Source organism: Ranitomeya variabilis, unplaced genomic scaffold, assembly GCF_051348905.1.
Source record: "Ranitomeya variabilis isolate aRanVar5 unplaced genomic scaffold, aRanVar5.hap1 Scaffold_171, whole genome shotgun sequence".
In the NCBI taxonomy this organism is placed as follows: domain Eukaryota; kingdom Metazoa; phylum Chordata; class Amphibia; order Anura; family Dendrobatidae; genus Ranitomeya; species Ranitomeya variabilis.
Window position 1 is genome coordinate 45,001 of NW_027507968.1, and position 16,829 is coordinate 61,829.

A 16,829-nucleotide genomic window follows, 5' to 3' on the forward strand; every position below is an offset into this window, starting at 1 on the left:
AGGCAGCAAATTAATAATAACATCCTCTGCCCGGCTGTAAGGTGAAGCGGGGGGAGGGGCGAGGGGCGAGGGGCGGCCGGGTTCTGTGTGACATGGCGCCGAGCCCGCCCGCTGCTTTCCCGTTCTGACTTCAGCAACAATGACGTGACCTGTGAGCGCCAGATTTGAATCTTGGAGCTGCCGGCCGGTAAGTATGAGCCCGTATCGGCACCACCGCTGCATGTCTGTATGGGGTCAGCTGTGGGGGGGGCACTGCGGGGGGAGACAGGCTGTCCTTGGAGGGGGACCGGGAGCTTAGCACAGAGTATGGCGGGGGGGGCACTGCGGGGGAGACAGGCTGTCCCTGGAGGGGGATGGTGAGCTGAGCGCAGTGTATGGGGGCACTGCGTGGGAGACAGGGTCCCTGCAATGGGAAGTGAGGACAATGTATAGGGTCAGCTGTGGGGGGCATGGCAGGATACAGGGGTTCCCTGTGGGGTAGGGGAGGGTTAGGGGGAGCTGAGCACAGTCACTCAGCTGTGAACACTGATTATGAATGCAATGTTTCCCTTATTAATTATTGTTCTTTCTTTCCCTGTCTCTCAGTAGGTAATACTTGGGGCAGTCGCCCGCTCGCTGTGTGTCTGCTGGGAATATATACGCTCGTGGAAGAACAGGTTAATGTACCAGTACAATTAATAGGGCTTAGAAGAAAAAATGTCAAAATTCAAAAATTTCCTTTTTTTTCTTCTCTTTTCAAATAGGTAACAAGGCATCGTGCAGACTAAACTCGCTCAAGACCTGGCGGGACAAGGACTCCAAGTTTCCCTAATGGACGACATCGCTATGGAGGAACATTCCTCTCCGGCCTCCATCATCATCATCATGTGGAGCAGCTAAACCTCTTCAGCCTCGGTTTGGGTAAGTGACAATCCATGTATGGTCTAAGGAGCGGTCATGGCACATGTACATACATGTATGTGTATACATGTATATACAGTCAGCTGTCATGGCACTCAGGAAGTCACACCAGGGGGCTGTGTGGCTCTGTAGTCCTCTACAGCACCACACAACCCCCTCTACAGCACCACACAACCCCCTCTACACCACCACACGACCCCCTCTACAGCGCCACACAGCCTCCACAGCCCCATACCAGACCCACGGACTCCCTCAGCCCCCCTTTACTGGCCCCTGCACCACGCCACAGGCTCTGACAGGCTGTCCCACAGCCCCTCAGAGCCAGCATGCTCAGCCCCTCAGAGCCAGCATGCTCAGCCCCTCAGAGCCAGCATGCTCAGCCCCTCAGAGCCAGCATGCTCAGCCCCTCAGAGCCAGCATGCTCAGCCCCTCAGAGCCAGCATGCTCAGCCCCTCAGAGCCAGCATCATGCTCAGCCCCTCAGAGCCAGCATCATGCTCAGCCCCTCAGAGCCAGCATCATGCTCAGCCCCTCAGAGCCAGCATCATGCTCAGCCCCTCAGAGCCAGCATCATGCTCAGCCCCTCAGAGCCAGCATCATGCTCAGCCCCTCAGAGCCAGCATCATGCTCAGCCCCTCAGAGCCAGCATCATGCTCAGCCCCTCAGAGCCAGCATCATGCTCAGCCCCTCAGAGCCAGCATCATGCTCAGCCCCTCAGAGCCAGCATCATGCTCAGCCCCTCAGAGCCAGCATCATGCTCAGCCCCTCAGAGCCAGCATCATGCTCAGCCCCTCAGAGCCAGCATCATGCTCAGCCCCTCAGAGCCAGCATCATGCTCAGCCCCTCAGAGCCAGCATCATGCTCAGCCCCTCAGAGCCAGCATCATGCTCAGCCCCTCAGAGCCAGCATCATGCTCAGCCCTTCAGAGCCAGCATCATGCTCAGCCCCTCAGAGCCAGCATCATGCTCAGCCCCTCAGAGCCAGCATCATGCTCAGCCCCTCAGAGCCAGCCTCATGCTGCCAGCATCATGCCCAGCTCCTCAGAGCCAGCCTCATGCTGCCAGCATCATGCCCAGCCCCTCAGAGCCAGCCTCATGCTGCCAGCATCATGCCCAGCCCCTCAGAGCCAGCCTCATGCTGCCAGCATCATGCCCAGCCCCTCAGAGCCAGCCTCATGCTGCCAGCATCATGCCCAGCCCCTCAGAGCCAGCCTCATGCTGCCAGCATCATGCCCAGCCCCTCAGAGCCAGCCTCATGCTGCCAGCATCATGCCCAGCCCCTCAGAGCCAGCCTCATGCTGCCAGCATCATGCCCAGCCCCTCAGAGCCAGCCTCATGCTGCCAGCATCATGCCCAGCCCCTCAGAGCCAGCCTCATGCTGCCAGCATCATGCCCAGCCCCTCAGAGCCAGCCTCATGCTGCCAGCCTCATGCTGCCAGCCCATCAGAGCCAGCCTCATGCTGCCAGCCCCTCAGAGCCAGCCTCATGCTGCCAGCATCATGCCCAGCCCCTCAGAGGCAGCACCAGGCTGCCAGCATCATGCCCAGCCCCTCAGAGGCAGCACCAGGCTGCCAGCATCATGCCCAGCCCCTCAGAGGCAGCACCAGGCTGCCAGCATCATGCCCAGCCCCTCAGAGGCAGCACCAGGCTGCCAGCATCATGCCCAGCCCCTCAGAGGCAGCACCAGGCTGCCAGCATCATGCCCAGCCCCTCAGAGGCAGCACCAGGCTGCCAGCATCATGCCCAGCCCCTCAGAGGCAGCACTAGGCTGCCAGCATCATGCCCAGCCCCTCAGAGGCAGCACCAGGCTGCCAGCATCATGCCCAGCCCCTCAGAGGCAGCCTCATGCTGCCAGCCCCTCAGAGCCAGCCTCATGCTGCCAGCATCATGCCCAGCCCCTCAGAGGCAGCACCAGGCTGCCAGCACCATGCCCAGCCCCTCAGAGGCAGCACCAGGCTGCCAGCATCATGCCCAGCCCCTCAGAGCCAGCCTCATGCTGCCAGCCCCTCAGAGCCAGCCTCATGCTGCCAGCATCATGCCCAGCCCCTCAGAGGCAGCCTCATGCTGCCAGCATCATGCCCAGCCCCTCAGAGGCAGCCTCATGCTGCCAGCATCATGCCCAGCCCCTCAGAGGCAGCCTCATGCTGCCAGCATCATGCCCAGCCCCTCAGAGGCAGCCTCATGCTGCCAGCATCATGCCCAGCCCCTCAGAGGCAGCCTCATGCTGCCAGCATCATGCCCAGCCCCTCAGAGGCAGCCTCATGCTGCCAGCATCATGCCCAGCCCCTCAGAGGCAGCCTCATGCTGCCAGCATCATGCCCAGCCCCTCAGAGGCAGCCTCATGCTGCCAGCATCATGCCCAGCCCCTCAGAGGCAGCCTCATGCTGCCAGCATCATGCCCAGCCCCTCAGAGGCAGCCTCATGCTGCCAGCATCATGCCCAGCCCCTCAGAGGCAGCCTCATGCTGCCAGCATCATGCCCAGCCCCTCAGAGGCAGCCTCATGCTGCCAGCATCATGCCCAGCCCCTCAGAGGCAGCCTCATGCTGCCATCATCATGCCCAGCCCCTCAGAGGCAGCCTCATGCTGCCAGCATCATGCCCAGCCCCTCAGAGGCAGCCTCATGCTGCCAGCATCATGCCCGGCCCCTCAGAGGCAGCCTCATGCTGCCAGCATCATGCCCGGCCCCTCAGAGGCAGCACCAGGCTGCCAGCATCATGCCCGGCCCCTCAGAGGCAGCACCAGGCTGCCAGCATCATGCCCAGCCCCTCAGAGGCAGCACAAGGCTGCCAGCATCATGCCCAGCCCCTCAGAGGCAGCACCAGGCTGCCAGCATCATGCCCAGCCCCTCAGAGGCAGCACCAGGCTGCCAGCATCATGCCCAGCCCCTCAGAGGCAGCACCAGGCTGCCAGCATCATGCCCAGCCCCTCAGAGGCAGCACCAGGCTGCCAGCATCATGCCCAGCCCCTCAGAGGCAGCACCAGGCTGCCAGCATCATGCCCAGCCCCTCAGAGGCAGCACCAGGCTGCCAGCATCATGCCCAGCCCCTCAGAGGTAGCACCAGGCTGCCAGCATCATGCCCAGCCCCTCAGAGGCAGCACCAGGCTGCCAGCATCATGCCCAGCCCCTCAGAGGCAGCACCAGGCTGCCAGCATCATGCCCAGCCCCTCAGAGGCAGCACCAGGCTGCCAGCATCATGCCCAGCCCCTCAGAGGCAGCCTCATGCTGCCAGCATCATGCCCAGCCCCTCAGAGGCAGCCTCATGCTGCCAGCATCATGCCCAGCCCCTCAGAGGCAGCCTCATGCTGCCAGCATCATGCCCAGCCCCTCAGAGGCAGCACCAGGCTGCCAGCATCATGCCCAGCCCCTCAGAGGCAGCACCAGGCTGCCAGCATCATGCCCAGCCCCTCAGAGGCAGCACCAGGCTGCCAGCATCATGCCCAGCCCCTCAGAGGCAGCACCAGGCTGCCAGCATCATGCCCAGCCCCTCAGAGGCAGCACCAGGCTGCCAGCATCATGCCCAGCCCCTCAGAGGCAGCACCAGGCTGCCAGCATCATGCCCAGCCCCTCAGAGGCAGCACCAGGCTGCCAGCATCATGCCCAGCCCCTCAGAGGCAGCACCAGGCTGCCAGCATCATGCCCAGCCCCTCAGAGGCAGCCTCAGGCTGCCAGCATCATGCCCAGCCCCTCAGAGGCAGCCTCAGGCTGCCAGCATCATGCCCAGCCCCTCAGAGGCAGCCTCAGGCTGCCAGCATCATGCCCAGCCCCTCAGAGGCAGCCTCAGGCTGCCAGCATCATGCCCAGCCCCTCAGAGGCAGCCTCAGGCTGCCAGCATCATGCCCAGCCCCTCAGAGGCAGCCTCAGGCTGCCAGCATCATGCCCAGCCCCTCAGAGGCAGCCTCAGGCTGCCAGCATCATGCCCAGCCCCTCAGAGGCAGCACCAGGCTGCCAGCATCATGCCCAGCCCCTCAGAGGCAGCACCAGGCTGCCAACATCATGCCCAGCCCCTCAGAGGCAGCACCAGGCTGCCAGCATCATGCCCAGCCCCTCAGAGGCAGCACCAGGCTGCCAGCATCATGCCCAGCCCCTCAGAGGCAGCACCAGGCTGCCAGCATCATGCCCAGCCCCTCAGAGGCAGCACCAGGCTGCCAGCATCATGCCCAGCCCCTCAGAGGCAGCACCAGGCTGCCAGCATCATGCCCAGCCCCTCAGAGGCAGCACCAGGCTGCCAGCATCATGCCCAGCCCCTCAGAGGCAGCACCAGGCTGCCAGCATCATGCCCAGCCCCTCATAGGCAGCACCAGGCTGCCAGCATCATGCCCAGCCCCTCAGAGGCAGCACCAGGCTGCCAGCATCATGCCCAGCCCCTCAGAGGCAGCACCAGGCTGCCAGCATCATGCCCAGCCCCTCAGAGGCAGCACCAGGCTGCCAGCATCATGTCCAGCCCCTCAGAGGCAGCACCAGGCTGCCAGCATCATGCCCAGCCCCTCAGAGGCAGCACCAGGCTGCCAGCATCATGCCCAGCCCCTCAGAGGCAGCACCAGGCTGCCAGCATCATGCCCAGCCCCTCAGAGGCAGCACTAGGCTGCCAGCATCATGCCCAGCCCCTCAGAGGCAGCACCAGGCTGCCAGCATCATGCCCAGCCCCTCAGAGGCAGCCTCATGCTGCCAGCCCCTCAGAGCCAGCCTCATGCTGCCAGCATCATGCCCAGCCCCTCAGAGGCAGCACCAGGCTGCCAGCACCATGCCCAGCCCCTCAGAGGCAGCACCAGGCTGCCAGCATCATGCCCAGCCCCTCAGAGCCAGCCTCATGCTGCCAGCCCCTCAGAGCCAGCCTCATGCTGCCAGCATCATGCCCAGCCCCTCAGAGGCAGCCTCATGCTGCCAGCATCATGCCCAGCCCCTCAGAGGCAGCCTCATGCTGCCAGCATCATGCCCAGCCCCTCAGAGGCAGCCTCATGCTGCCAGCATCATGCCCAGCCCCTCAGAGGCAGCCTCATGCTGCCAGCATCATGCCCAGCCCCTCAGAGGCAGCCTCATGCTGCCAGCATCATGCCCAGCCCCTCAGAGGCAGCCTCATGCTGCCAGCATCATGCCCAGCCCCTCAGAGGCAGCCTCATGCTGCCAGCATCATGCCCAGCCCCTCAGAGGCAGCCTCATGCTGCCAGCATCATGCCCAGCCCCTCAGAGGCAGCCTCATGCTGCCAGCATCATGCCCAGCCCCTCAGAGGCAGCCTCATGCTGCCAGCATCATGCCCAGCCCCTCAGAGGCAGCCTCATGCTGCCAGCATCATGCCCAGCCCCTCAGAGGCAGCCTCATGCTGCCAGCATCATGCCCAGCCCCTCAGAGGCAGCCTCATGCTGCCATCATCATGCCCAGCCCCTCAGAGGCAGCCTCATGCTGCCAGCATCATGCCCAGCCCCTCAGAGGCAGCCTCATGCTGCCAGCATCATGCCCAGCCCCTCAGAGGCAGCCTCATGCTGCCAGCATCATGCCCAGCCCCTCAGAGGCAGCACCAGGCTGCCAGCATCATGCCCGGCCCCTCAGAGGCAGCACCAGGCTGCCAGCATCATGCCCAGCCCCTCAGAGGCAGCACAAGGCTGCCAGCATCATGCCCAGCCCCTCAGAGGCAGCACCAGGCTGCCAGCATCATGCCCAGCCCCTCAGAGGCAGCACCAGGCTGCCAGCATCATGCCCAGCCCCTCAGGCAGCACCAGGCTGCCAGCATCATGCCCAGCCCCTCAGAGGCAGCCTCAGGCTGCCAGCATCATGCCCAGCCCCTCAGAGGCAGCCTCAGGCTGCCAGCATCATGCCCAGCCCCTCAGAGGCAGCCTCAGGCTGCCAGCATCATGCCCAGCCCCTCAGAGGCAGCCTCATGCTGCCAGCATCATGCCCAGCCCCTCAGAGGCAGCCTCAGGCTGCCAGCATCATGCCCAGCCCCTCAGAGGCAGCCTCATGCTGCCAGCATCATGCCCAGCCCCTCAGAGGCAGCACCAGGCTGCCAGCATCATGCCCAGCCCCTCAGAGGCAGCACCAGGCTGCCAGCATCATGCCCAGCCCCTCAGAGGCAGCACCAGGCTGCCAGCATCATGCCCAGCCCCTCAGAGGCAGCACCAGGCTGTCAGCCCCTCAGAGCCACCCTCATGCTGCCAGCATCATGCCCAGCCCCTCAGAGGCAGCCTCAGGCTGCCAGCATCATGCCCAGCCCCTCAGAGGCAGCCTCAGGCTGCCAGCATCATGCCCAGCCCCTCAGAGGCAGCCTCATGCTGCCAGCATCATGCCCAGCCCCTCAGAGGCAGCCTCATGCTGCCAGCATCATGCCCAGCCCCTCAGAGGCAGCCTCATGCTGACAGCATCATGCCCAGCCCCTCAGAGGCAGCCTCATGCTGCCAGCATCATGCCCAGCCCCTCAGAGGCAGCCTCATGCTGCCAGCATCATGCCCAGCCCCTCAGAGGCAGCCTCATGCTGCCAGCATCATGCCCAGCCCCTCAGAGGCAGCCTCATGCTGCCAGCATCATGCCCAGCCCCTCAGAGGCAGCCTCATGCTGCCAGCATCATGCCCAGCCCTCAGAGGCAGCACCAGGCTGCCAGCATCATGCCCAGCCCCTCAGAGGCAGCACCAGGCTGCCAGCATCATGCCCAGCCCCTCAGAGGCAGCACCAGGCTGCCAGCATCATGCCCAGCCCCTCAGAGGCAGCACCAGGCTGCCAGCATCATGCCCAGCCCCTCAGAGGCAGCACCAGGCTGCCAGCATCATGCCCAGCCCCTCAGAGGCAGCACCAGGCTGCCAGCATCATGCTCAGCCCCTCAGAGGCAGCACCAGGCTGCCAGCATCATGCCCAGCCCCTCAGAGGCAGCACCAGGCTGCCAGCATCATGCCCAGCCCCTCATAGGCAGCACCAGGCTGCCAGCATCATGGCCAGCCCCTCAGAGGCAGCCTCAGGCTGCCAGCATCATGCCCAGCCCCTCAGAGGCAGCACCAGGCTGCCAGCATCATTCCCAGCCCCTCAGAGGCAGCCTCATGCTGCCAGCATCATGCCCAGCCCCTCAGAGGCAGCCTCAGGCTGCCAGCATCATGCCCAGCCCCTCAGAGGCAGCACCAGGCTGCCAGCATCATGCCCAGCCCCTCAGAGGCAGCACCAGGCTGCCAGCATCATGCCCAGCCCCTCAGAGGCAGCACCAGGCTGCCAGCATCATGCCCAGCCCCTCAGAGGCAGCACCAGGCTGCCTGCATCATGCCCAGCCCCTCAGATGCAGCCTCAGGCTGCCAGCATCATGCCCAGCCCCTCAGAGGCAGCCTCATGCTGCCAGCATCATGCCCAGCCCCTCAGAGGCAGCCTCAGGCTGCCAGCATCATGCCCAGCCCCTCAGAGGCAGCCTCATGCTGCCAGCATCATGCCCAGCCCCTCAGAGGCAGCACCAGGCTGCCAGCATCATGCCCAGCCCCTCAGAGGCAGCACCAGGCTGCCAGCATCATGCCCAGCCCCTCAGAGGCAGCACCAGGCTGCCAGCATCATGCCCAGCCCCTCAGAGGCAGCACCAGGCTGCCAGCATCATGCCCAGCCCCTCAGAGGCAGCACCAGGCTGCCAGCATCATGCCCAGCCCCTCAGAGGCAGCACCAGGCTGCCAGCATCATGCCCAGCCCCTCAGAGGCAGCACCAGGCTGCCAGCATCATGCCCAGCCCCTCAGAGGCAGCACCAGGCTGCCAGCATCATGCCCAGCCCCTCAGAGGCAGCACCAGGCTGCCAGCATCATGCCCAGCCCCTCAGAGGCAGCACCAGGCTGCCAGCATCATGCCCAGCCCCTCAGAGGCAGCACCAGGCTGCCAGCATCATGCCCAGCCCCTCAGAGGCAGCACCAGGCTGCCAGCATCATGCCCAGCCCCTCAGAGGCAGCACCAGGCTGCCAGCCCCTCAGAGCCAGCCTCATGCTGCCAGCATCATGCCCAGCCCCTCAGAGGCAGCCTCAGGCTGCCAGCATCATGCCCAGCCCCTCAGAGGCAGCCTCAGGCTGCCAGCATCATGCCCAGCCCCTCAGAGGCAGCCTCAGGCTGCCAGCATCATGCCCAGCCCCTCAGAGGCAGCCTCATGCTGCCAGCATCATGCCCAGCCCCTCAGAGGCAGCCTCATGCTGCCAGCATCATGCCCAGCCCCTCAGAGGCAGCCTCATGCTGCCAGCATCATGCCCAGCCCCTCAGAGGCAGCCTCATGCTGCCAGCATCATGCCCAGCCCCTCAGAGGCAGCCTCATGCTGCCAGCATCATGCCCAGCCCCTCAGAGGCAGCCTCATGCTGCCAGCATCATGCCCAGCCCCTCAGAGGCAGCCTCATGCTGCCAGCATCATGCCCAGCCCCTCAGAGGCAGCCTCATGCTGCCAGCATCATGCCCAGCCCCTCAGAGGCAGCCTCATGCTGCCAGCATCATGCCCAGCCCCTCAGAGGCAGCCTCATGCTGCCAGCATCATGCCCAGCCCCTCAGAGGCAGCACCAGGCTGCCAGCATCATGCCCAGCCCCTCAGAGGCAGCACCAGGCTGCCAGCATCATGCCCAGCCCCTCAGAGGCAGCACCAGGCTGCCAGCATCATGCCCAGCCCCTCAGAGGCAGCACCAGGCTGCCAGCATCATGCCCAGCCCCTCAGAGGCAGCACCAGGCTGCCAGCATCATGCCCAGCCCCTCAGAGGCAGCACCAGGCTGCCAGCATCATGCCCAGCCCCTCAGAGGCAGCACCAGGCTGCCAGCATCATGCCCAGCCCCTCAGAGGCAGCCTCATGCTGCCAGCATCATGCCCAGCCCCTCAGAGGCAGCCTCAGGCTGCCAGCATCATGCCCAGCCCCTCAGAGGCAGCCTCAGGCTGCCAGCATCATGCCCATCCCCTCAGAGGCAGCCTCAGGCTGCCAGCATCATGCCCATCCCCTCAGAGGCAGCCTCAGGCTGCCAGCATCATGCCCAGCCCCTCAGAGGCAGCCTCAGGCTGCCAGCATCATGCCCAGCCCCTCAGAGGCAGCCTCAGGCTGCCAGCATCATGCCCAGCCCCTCAGAGGCAGCCTCAGGCTGCCAGCATCATGCCCAGCCCCTCAGAGGCAGCACCAGGCTGCCAGCATCATGCCCAGCCCCTCAGAGGCAGCACCAGGCTGCCAGCATCATGCCCAGCCCCTCAGAGGCAGCACCAGGCTGCCAGCATCATGCCCAGCCCCTCAGAGGCAGCACCAGGCTGCCAGCATCATGCCCAGCCCCTCAGAGGCAGCACCAGGCTGCCAGCATCATGCCCAGCCCCTCAGAGGCAGCACCAGGCTGCCAGCATCATGCCCAGCCCCTCAGAGGCAGCACCAGGCTGCCAGCATCATGCCCAGCCCCTCAGAGGCAGCACCAGGCTGCCAGCATCATGCCCAGCCCCTCAGAGGCAGCACCAGGCTGCCAGCATCATGCCCAGCCCCTCAGAGGCAGCACCAGGCTGCCAGCATCATGCCCAGCCCCTCAGAGGCAGCACCAGGCTGCCAGCATCATGCCCAGCCCCTCAGAGGCAGCACCAGGCTGCCAGCATCATGCCCAGCCCCTCAGAGGCAGCACCAGGCTGCCAGCATCATGCCCAGCCCCTCAGAGGCAGCACCAGGCTGCCAGCATCATGCCCAGCCCCTCAGAGGCAGCACCAGGCTGCCAGCATCATGCCCAGCCCCTCAGAGGCAGCACCAGGCTGCCAGCATCATGTCCAGCCCCTCAGAGGCAGCACCAGGCTGCCAGCATCATGCCCAGCCCCTCAGAGGCAGCACCAGGCTGCCAGCATCATGCCCAGCCCCTCAGAGGCAGCACCAGGCTGCCAGCATCATGCCCAGCCCCTCAGAGGCAGCACCAGGCTGCCAGCATCATGCCCAGCCCCTCAGAGGCAGCACCAGGCTGCCAGCATCATGCCCAGCCCCTCAGAGGCAGCCTCATGCTGCCAGCCCCTCAGAGCCAGCCTCATGCTGCCAGCATCATGCCCAGCCCCTCAGAGGCAGCACCAGGCTGCCAGCACCATGCCCAGCCCCTCAGAGGCAGCACCAGGCTGCCAGCATCATGCCCAGCCCCTCAGAGGCAGCACCAGGCTGCCAGCATCATGCCCAGCCCCTCAGAGGCAGCACCAGGCTGCCAGCATCATGCCCAGCCCCTCAGAGCCAGCCTCATGCTGCCAGCCCCTCAGAGCCAGCCTCATGCTGCCAGCATCATGCCCAGCCCCTCAGAGGCAGCCTCATGCTGCCAGCATCATGCCCAGCCCCTCAGAGGCAGCCTCATGCTGCCATCATCATGCCCAGCCCCTCAGAGGCAGCCTCATGCTGCCAGCATCATGCCCAGCCCCTCAGAGGCAGCCTCATGCTGCCAGCATCATGCCCAGCCCCTCAGAGGCAGCCTCATGCTGCCAGCATCATGCCCAGCCCCTCAGAGGCAGCCTCATGCTGCCAGCATCATGCCCAGCCCCTCAGAGGCAGCCTCATGCTGCCAGCATCATGCCCAGCCCCTCAGAGGCAGCCTCATGCTGCCAGCATCATGCCCAGCCCCTCAGAGGCAGCCTCATGCTGCCAGCATCATGCCCAGCCCCTCAGAGGCAGCCTCATGCTGCCAGCATCATGCCCAGCCCCTCAGAGGCAGCCTCATGCTGCCAGCATCATGCCCAGCCCCTCAGAGGCAGCCTCATGCTGCCAGCATCATGCCCAGCCCCTCAGAGGCAGCCTCATGCTGCCAGCATCATGCCCAGCCCCTCAGAGGCAGCACTAGGCTGCCAGCATCATGCCCAGCCCCTCAGAGGCAGCACCAGGCTGCCAGCATCATGCCCAGCCCCTCAGAGGCAGCACCAGGCTGCCAGCATCATGCCCAGCCCCTCAGAGGCAGCACCAGGCTGCCAGCATCATGCCCAGCCCCTCAGAGGCAGCACCAGGCTGCCAGCATCATGCCCAGCCCCTCAGAGGCAGCACCAGGCTGCCAGCATCATGCCCAGCCCCTCAGAGGCAGCACCAGGCTGCCAGCATCATGCCCAGCCCCTCAGAGGCAGCCTCAGGCTGCCAGCATCATGCCCAGCCCCTCAGAGGCAGCCTCAGGCTGCCAGCATCATGCCCAGCCCCTCAGAGGCAGCCTCAGGCTGCCAGCATCATGCCCAGCCCCTCAGAGGCAGCCTCAGGCTGCCAGCATCATGCCCAGCCCCTCAGAGGCAGCCTCAGGCTGCCAGCATCATGCCCAGCCCCTCAGAGGCAGCCTCAGGCTGCCAGCATCATGCCCAGCCCCTCAGAGGCAGCACCAGGCTGCCAGCATCATGCCCAGCCCCTCAGAGGCAGCACCAGGCTGCCAGCATCATGCCCAGCCCCTCAGAGGCAGCACCAGGCTGCCAGCATCATGCCCAGCCCCTCAGAGGCAGCACCAGGCTGCCAGCATCATGCCCAGCCCCTCAGAGGCAGCACCAGGCTGCCAGCATCATGCCCAGCCCCTCAGAGGCAGCACCAGGCTGCCAGCATCATGCCCAGCCCCTCAGAGGCAGCACCAGGCTGCCAGCATCATGCCCAGCCCCTCAGAGGCAGCACCAGGCTGCCAGCATCATGCCCAGCCCCTCAGAGGCAGCACCAGGCTGCCAGCATCATGCCCAGCCCCTCAGAGGCAGCACCAGGCTGCCAGCATCATGCCCAGCCCCTCATAGGCAGCACCAGGCTGCCAGCATCATGCCCAGCCCCTCAGAGGCAGCACCAGGCTGCCAGCATCATGCCCAGCCCCTCAGAGGCAGCACCAGGCTGCCAGCATCATGCCCTGCCCCTCAGAGGCAGCACCAGGCTGCCAGCATCATGCCCAGCCCCTCAGAGGCAGCACCAGGCTGCCAGCATCATGCCCAGCCCCTCAGAGGCAGCACCAGGCTGCCAGCATCATGCCCAGCCCCTCAGAGGCAGCACCAGGCTGCCAGCATCATGCCCAGCCCCTCAGAGGCAGCACCAGGCTGCCAGCATCATGCCCAGCCCCTCAGAGGCAGCACCAGGCTGCCAGCATCATGCCCAGCCCCTCAGAGGCAGCCTCATGCTGCCAGCCCCTCAGAGCCAGCCTCATGCTGCCAGCATCATGCCCAGCCCCTCAGAGGCAGCACCAGGCTGCCAGCACCATGCCCAGCCCCTCAGAGGCAGCACCAGGCTGCCAGCATCATGCCCAGCCCCTCAGAGTTAGCACCAGGCTGCCAGCATCATGCCCAGCCCCTCAGAGCCAGCCTCATGCTGCCAGCCCCTCAGAGCCAGCCTCATGCTGCCAGCATCATGCCCAGCCCCTCAGAGGCAGCCTCATGCTGCCAGCATCATGCCCAGCCCCTCAGAGGCAGCCTCATGCTGCCAGCATCATGCCCAGCCCCTCAGAGGCAGCCTCATGCTGCCAGCATCATGCCCAGCCCCTCAGAGGCAGCCTCATGCTGCCAGCATCATGCCCAGCCCCTCAGAGGCAGCCTCATGCTGCCAGCATCATGCCCAGCCCCTCAGAGGCAGCCTCATGCTGCCAGCATCATGCCCAGCCCCTCAGAGGCAGCCTCATGCTGCCAGCATCATGCCCAGCCCCTCAGAGGCAGCCTCATGCTGCCAGCATCATGCCCAGCCCCTCAGAGGCAGCCTCATGCTGCCAGCATCATGCCCAGCCCCTCAGAGGCAGCCTCATGCTGCCAGCATCATGCCCAGCCCCTCAGAGGCAGCCTCATGCTGCCATCATCATGCCCAGCCCCTCAGAGGCAGCCTCATGCTGCCAGCATCATGCCCAGCCCCTCAGAGGCAGCCTCATGCTGCCAGCATCATGCCCAGCCCCTCAGAGGCAGCCTCATGCTGCCAGCATCATGCTCAGCCCCTCAGAGGCAGCACCAGGCTGCCAGCATCATGCCCAGCCCCTCAGAGGCAGCACCAGGCTGCCAGCATCATGCCCAGCCCCTCAGAGGCAGCACAAGGCTGCCAGCATCATGCCCAGCCCCTCAGAGGCAGCACCAGGCTGCCAGCATCATGCCCAGCCCCTCAGAGGCAGCACCAGGCTGCCGGCATCATGCCCAGCCCCTCAGAGGCAGCCTCATGCTGCCAGCATCATGCCCAGCCCCTCAGAGGCAGCCTCATGCTGCCAGCATCATGCCCAGCCCCTCAGAGGCAGCACCAGGCTGCCAGCATCATGCCCAGCCCCTCAGAGGCAGCACCAGGCTGCCAGCATCATGCCCAGCCCCTCAGAGGCAGCCTCATGCTGCCAGCCCCTCAGAGCCAGCCTCATGCTGCCAGCATCATGCCCAGCCCCTCAGAGGCAGCACCAGGCTGCCAGCACCATGCCCAGCCCCTCAGAGGCAGCACCAGGCTGCCAGCATCATGCCCAGCCCCTCAGAGGCAGCACCAGGCTGCCAGCATCATGCCCAGCCCCTCAGAGGCAGCACCAGGCTGCCAGCATCATGCCCAGCCCCTCAGAGCCAGCCTCATGCTGCCAGCCCCTCAGAGCCAGCCTCATGCTGCCAGCATCATGCCCAGCCCCTCAGAGGCAGCCTCATGCTGCCAGCATCATGCCCAGCCCCTCAGAGGCAGCCTCATGCTGCCATCATCATGCCCAGCCCCTCAGAGGCAGCCTCATGCTGCCAGCATCATGCCCAGCCCCTCAGAGGCAGCCTCATGCTGCCAGCATCATGCCCAGCCCCTCAGAGGCAGCCTCATGCTGCCAGCATCATGCCCAGCCCCTCAGAGGCAGCCTCATGCTGCCAGCATCATGCCCAGCCCCTCAGAGGCAGCCTCATGCTGCCAGCATCATGCCCAGCCCCTCAGAGGCAGCCTCATGCTGCCAGCATCATGCCCAGCCCCTCAGAGGCAGCCTCATGCTGCCAGCATCATGCCCAGCCCCTCAGAGGCAGCCTCATGCTGCCAGCATCATGCCCAGCCCCTCAGAGGCAGCCTCATGCTGCCAGCATCATGCCCAGCCCCTCAGAGGCAGCCTCATGCTGCCAGCATCATGCCCAGCCCCTCAGAGGCAGCCTCATGCTGCCAGCATCATGCCCAGCCCCTCAGAGGCAGCACTAGGCTGCCAGCATCATGCCCAGCCCCTCAGAGGCAGCACCAGGCTGCCAGCATCATGCCCAGCCCCTCAGAGGCAGCACCAGGCTGCCAGCATCATGCCCAGCCCCTCAGAGGCAGCACCAGGCTGCCAGCATCATGCCCAGCCCCTCAGAGGCAGCACCAGGCTGCCAGCATCATGCCCAGCCCCTCAGAGGCAGCACCAGGCTGCCAGCATCATGCCCAGCCCCTCAGAGGCAGCACCAGGCTGCCAGCATCATGCCCAGCCCCTCAGAGGCAGCCTCAGGCTGCCAGCATCATGCCCAGCCCCTCAGAGGCAGCCTCAGGCTGCCAGCATCATGCCCAGCCCCTCAGAGGCAGCCTCAGGCTGCCAGCATCATGCCCAGCCCCTCAGAGGCAGCCTCAGGCTGCCAGCATCATGCCCAGCCCCTCAGAGGCAGCCTCAGGCTGCCAGCATCATGCCCAGCCCCTCAGAGGCAGCCTCAGGCTGCCAGCATCATGCCCAGCCCCTCAGAGGCAGCACCAGGCTGCCAGCATCATGCCCAGCCCCTCAGAGGCAGCACCAGGCTGCCAGCATCATGCCCAGCCCCTCAGAGGCAGCACCAGGCTGCCAGCATCATGCCCAGCCCCTCAGAGGCAGCACCAGGCTGCCAGCATCATGCCCAGCCCCTCAGAGGCAGCACCAGGCTGCCAGCATCATGCCCAGCCCCTCAGAGGCAGCACCAGGCTGCCAGCATCATGCCCAGCCCCTCAGAGGCAGCACCAGGCTGCCAGCATCATGCCCAGCCCCTCAGAGGCAGCACCAGGCTGCCAGCATCATGCCCAGCCCCTCAGAGGCAGCACCAGGCTGCCAGCATCATGCCCAGCCCCTCAGAGGCAGCACCAGGCTGCCAGCATCATGCCCAGCCCCTCAGAGGCAGCACCAGGCTGCCAGCATCATGCCCAGCCCCTCATAGGCAGCACCAGGCTGCCAGCATCATGCCCAGCCCCTCAGAGGCAGCACCAGGCTGCCAGCATCATGCCCAGCCCCTCAGAGGCAGCACCAGGCTGCCAGCATCATGCCCTGCCCCTCAGAGGCAGCACCAGGCTGCCAGCATCATGCCCAGCCCCTCAGAGGCAGCACCAGGCTGCCAGCATCATGCCCAGCCCCTCAGAGGCAGCACCAGGCTGCCAGCATCATGCCCAGCCCCTCAGAGGCAGCACCAGGCTGCCAGCATCATGCCCAGCCCCTCAGAGGCAGCACCAGGCTGCCAGCATCATGCCCAGCCCCTCAGAGGCAGCACCAGGCTGCCAGCATCATGCCCAGCCCCTCAGAGGCAGCCTCATGCTGCCAGCCCCTCAGAGCCAGCCTCATGCTGCCAGCATCATGCCCAGCCCCTCAGAGGCAGCACCAGGCTGCCAGCACCATGCCCAGCCCCTCAGAGGCAGCACCAGGCTGCCAGCATCATGCCCAGCCCCTCAGAGTTAGCACCAGGCTGCCAGCATCATGCCCAGCCCCTCAGAGCCAGCCTCATGCTGCCAGCCCCTCAGAGCCAGCCTCATGCTGCCAGCATCATGCCCAGCCCCTCAGAGGCAGCCTCATGCTGCCAGCATCATGCCCAGCCCCTCAGAGGCAGCCTCATGCTGCCAGCATCATGCCCAGCCCCTCAGAGGCAGCCTCATGCTGCCAGCATCATGCCCAGCCCCTCAGAGGCAGCCTCATGCTGCCAGCATCATGCCCAGCCCCTCAGAGGCAGCCTCATGCTGCCAGCATCATGCCCAGCCCCTCAGAGGCAGCCTCATGCTGCCAGCATCATGCCCAGCCCCTCAGAGGCAGCCTCATGCTGCCAGCATCATGCCCAGCCCCTCAGAGGCAGCCTCATGCTGCCAGCATCATGCCCAGCCCCTCAGAGGCAGCCTCATGCTGCCAGCATCATG

At 65.5% G+C, this 16,829-nt stretch overlaps 1 long non-coding RNA gene across 1 annotated transcript in view; it reads left to right on the forward strand.

Moving 5' to 3' along the window:
- The window catches only part of LOC143789318 (uncharacterized), a 61,670-nt gene that overhangs the window by 481 nt on the left and 44,360 nt on the right, over positions 1–16,829 (forward strand). Inside the window, exons 1-3 of the long non-coding RNA XR_013219101.1 lie at positions 1–187; positions 586–656; positions 744–900. The exon at positions 1–187 is cut by the window's left edge and continues 481 nt beyond it. This is a non-coding gene — a long non-coding RNA (uncharacterized LOC143789318). The remainder of the gene's footprint in view (positions 188–585; positions 657–743; positions 901–16,829) is intronic.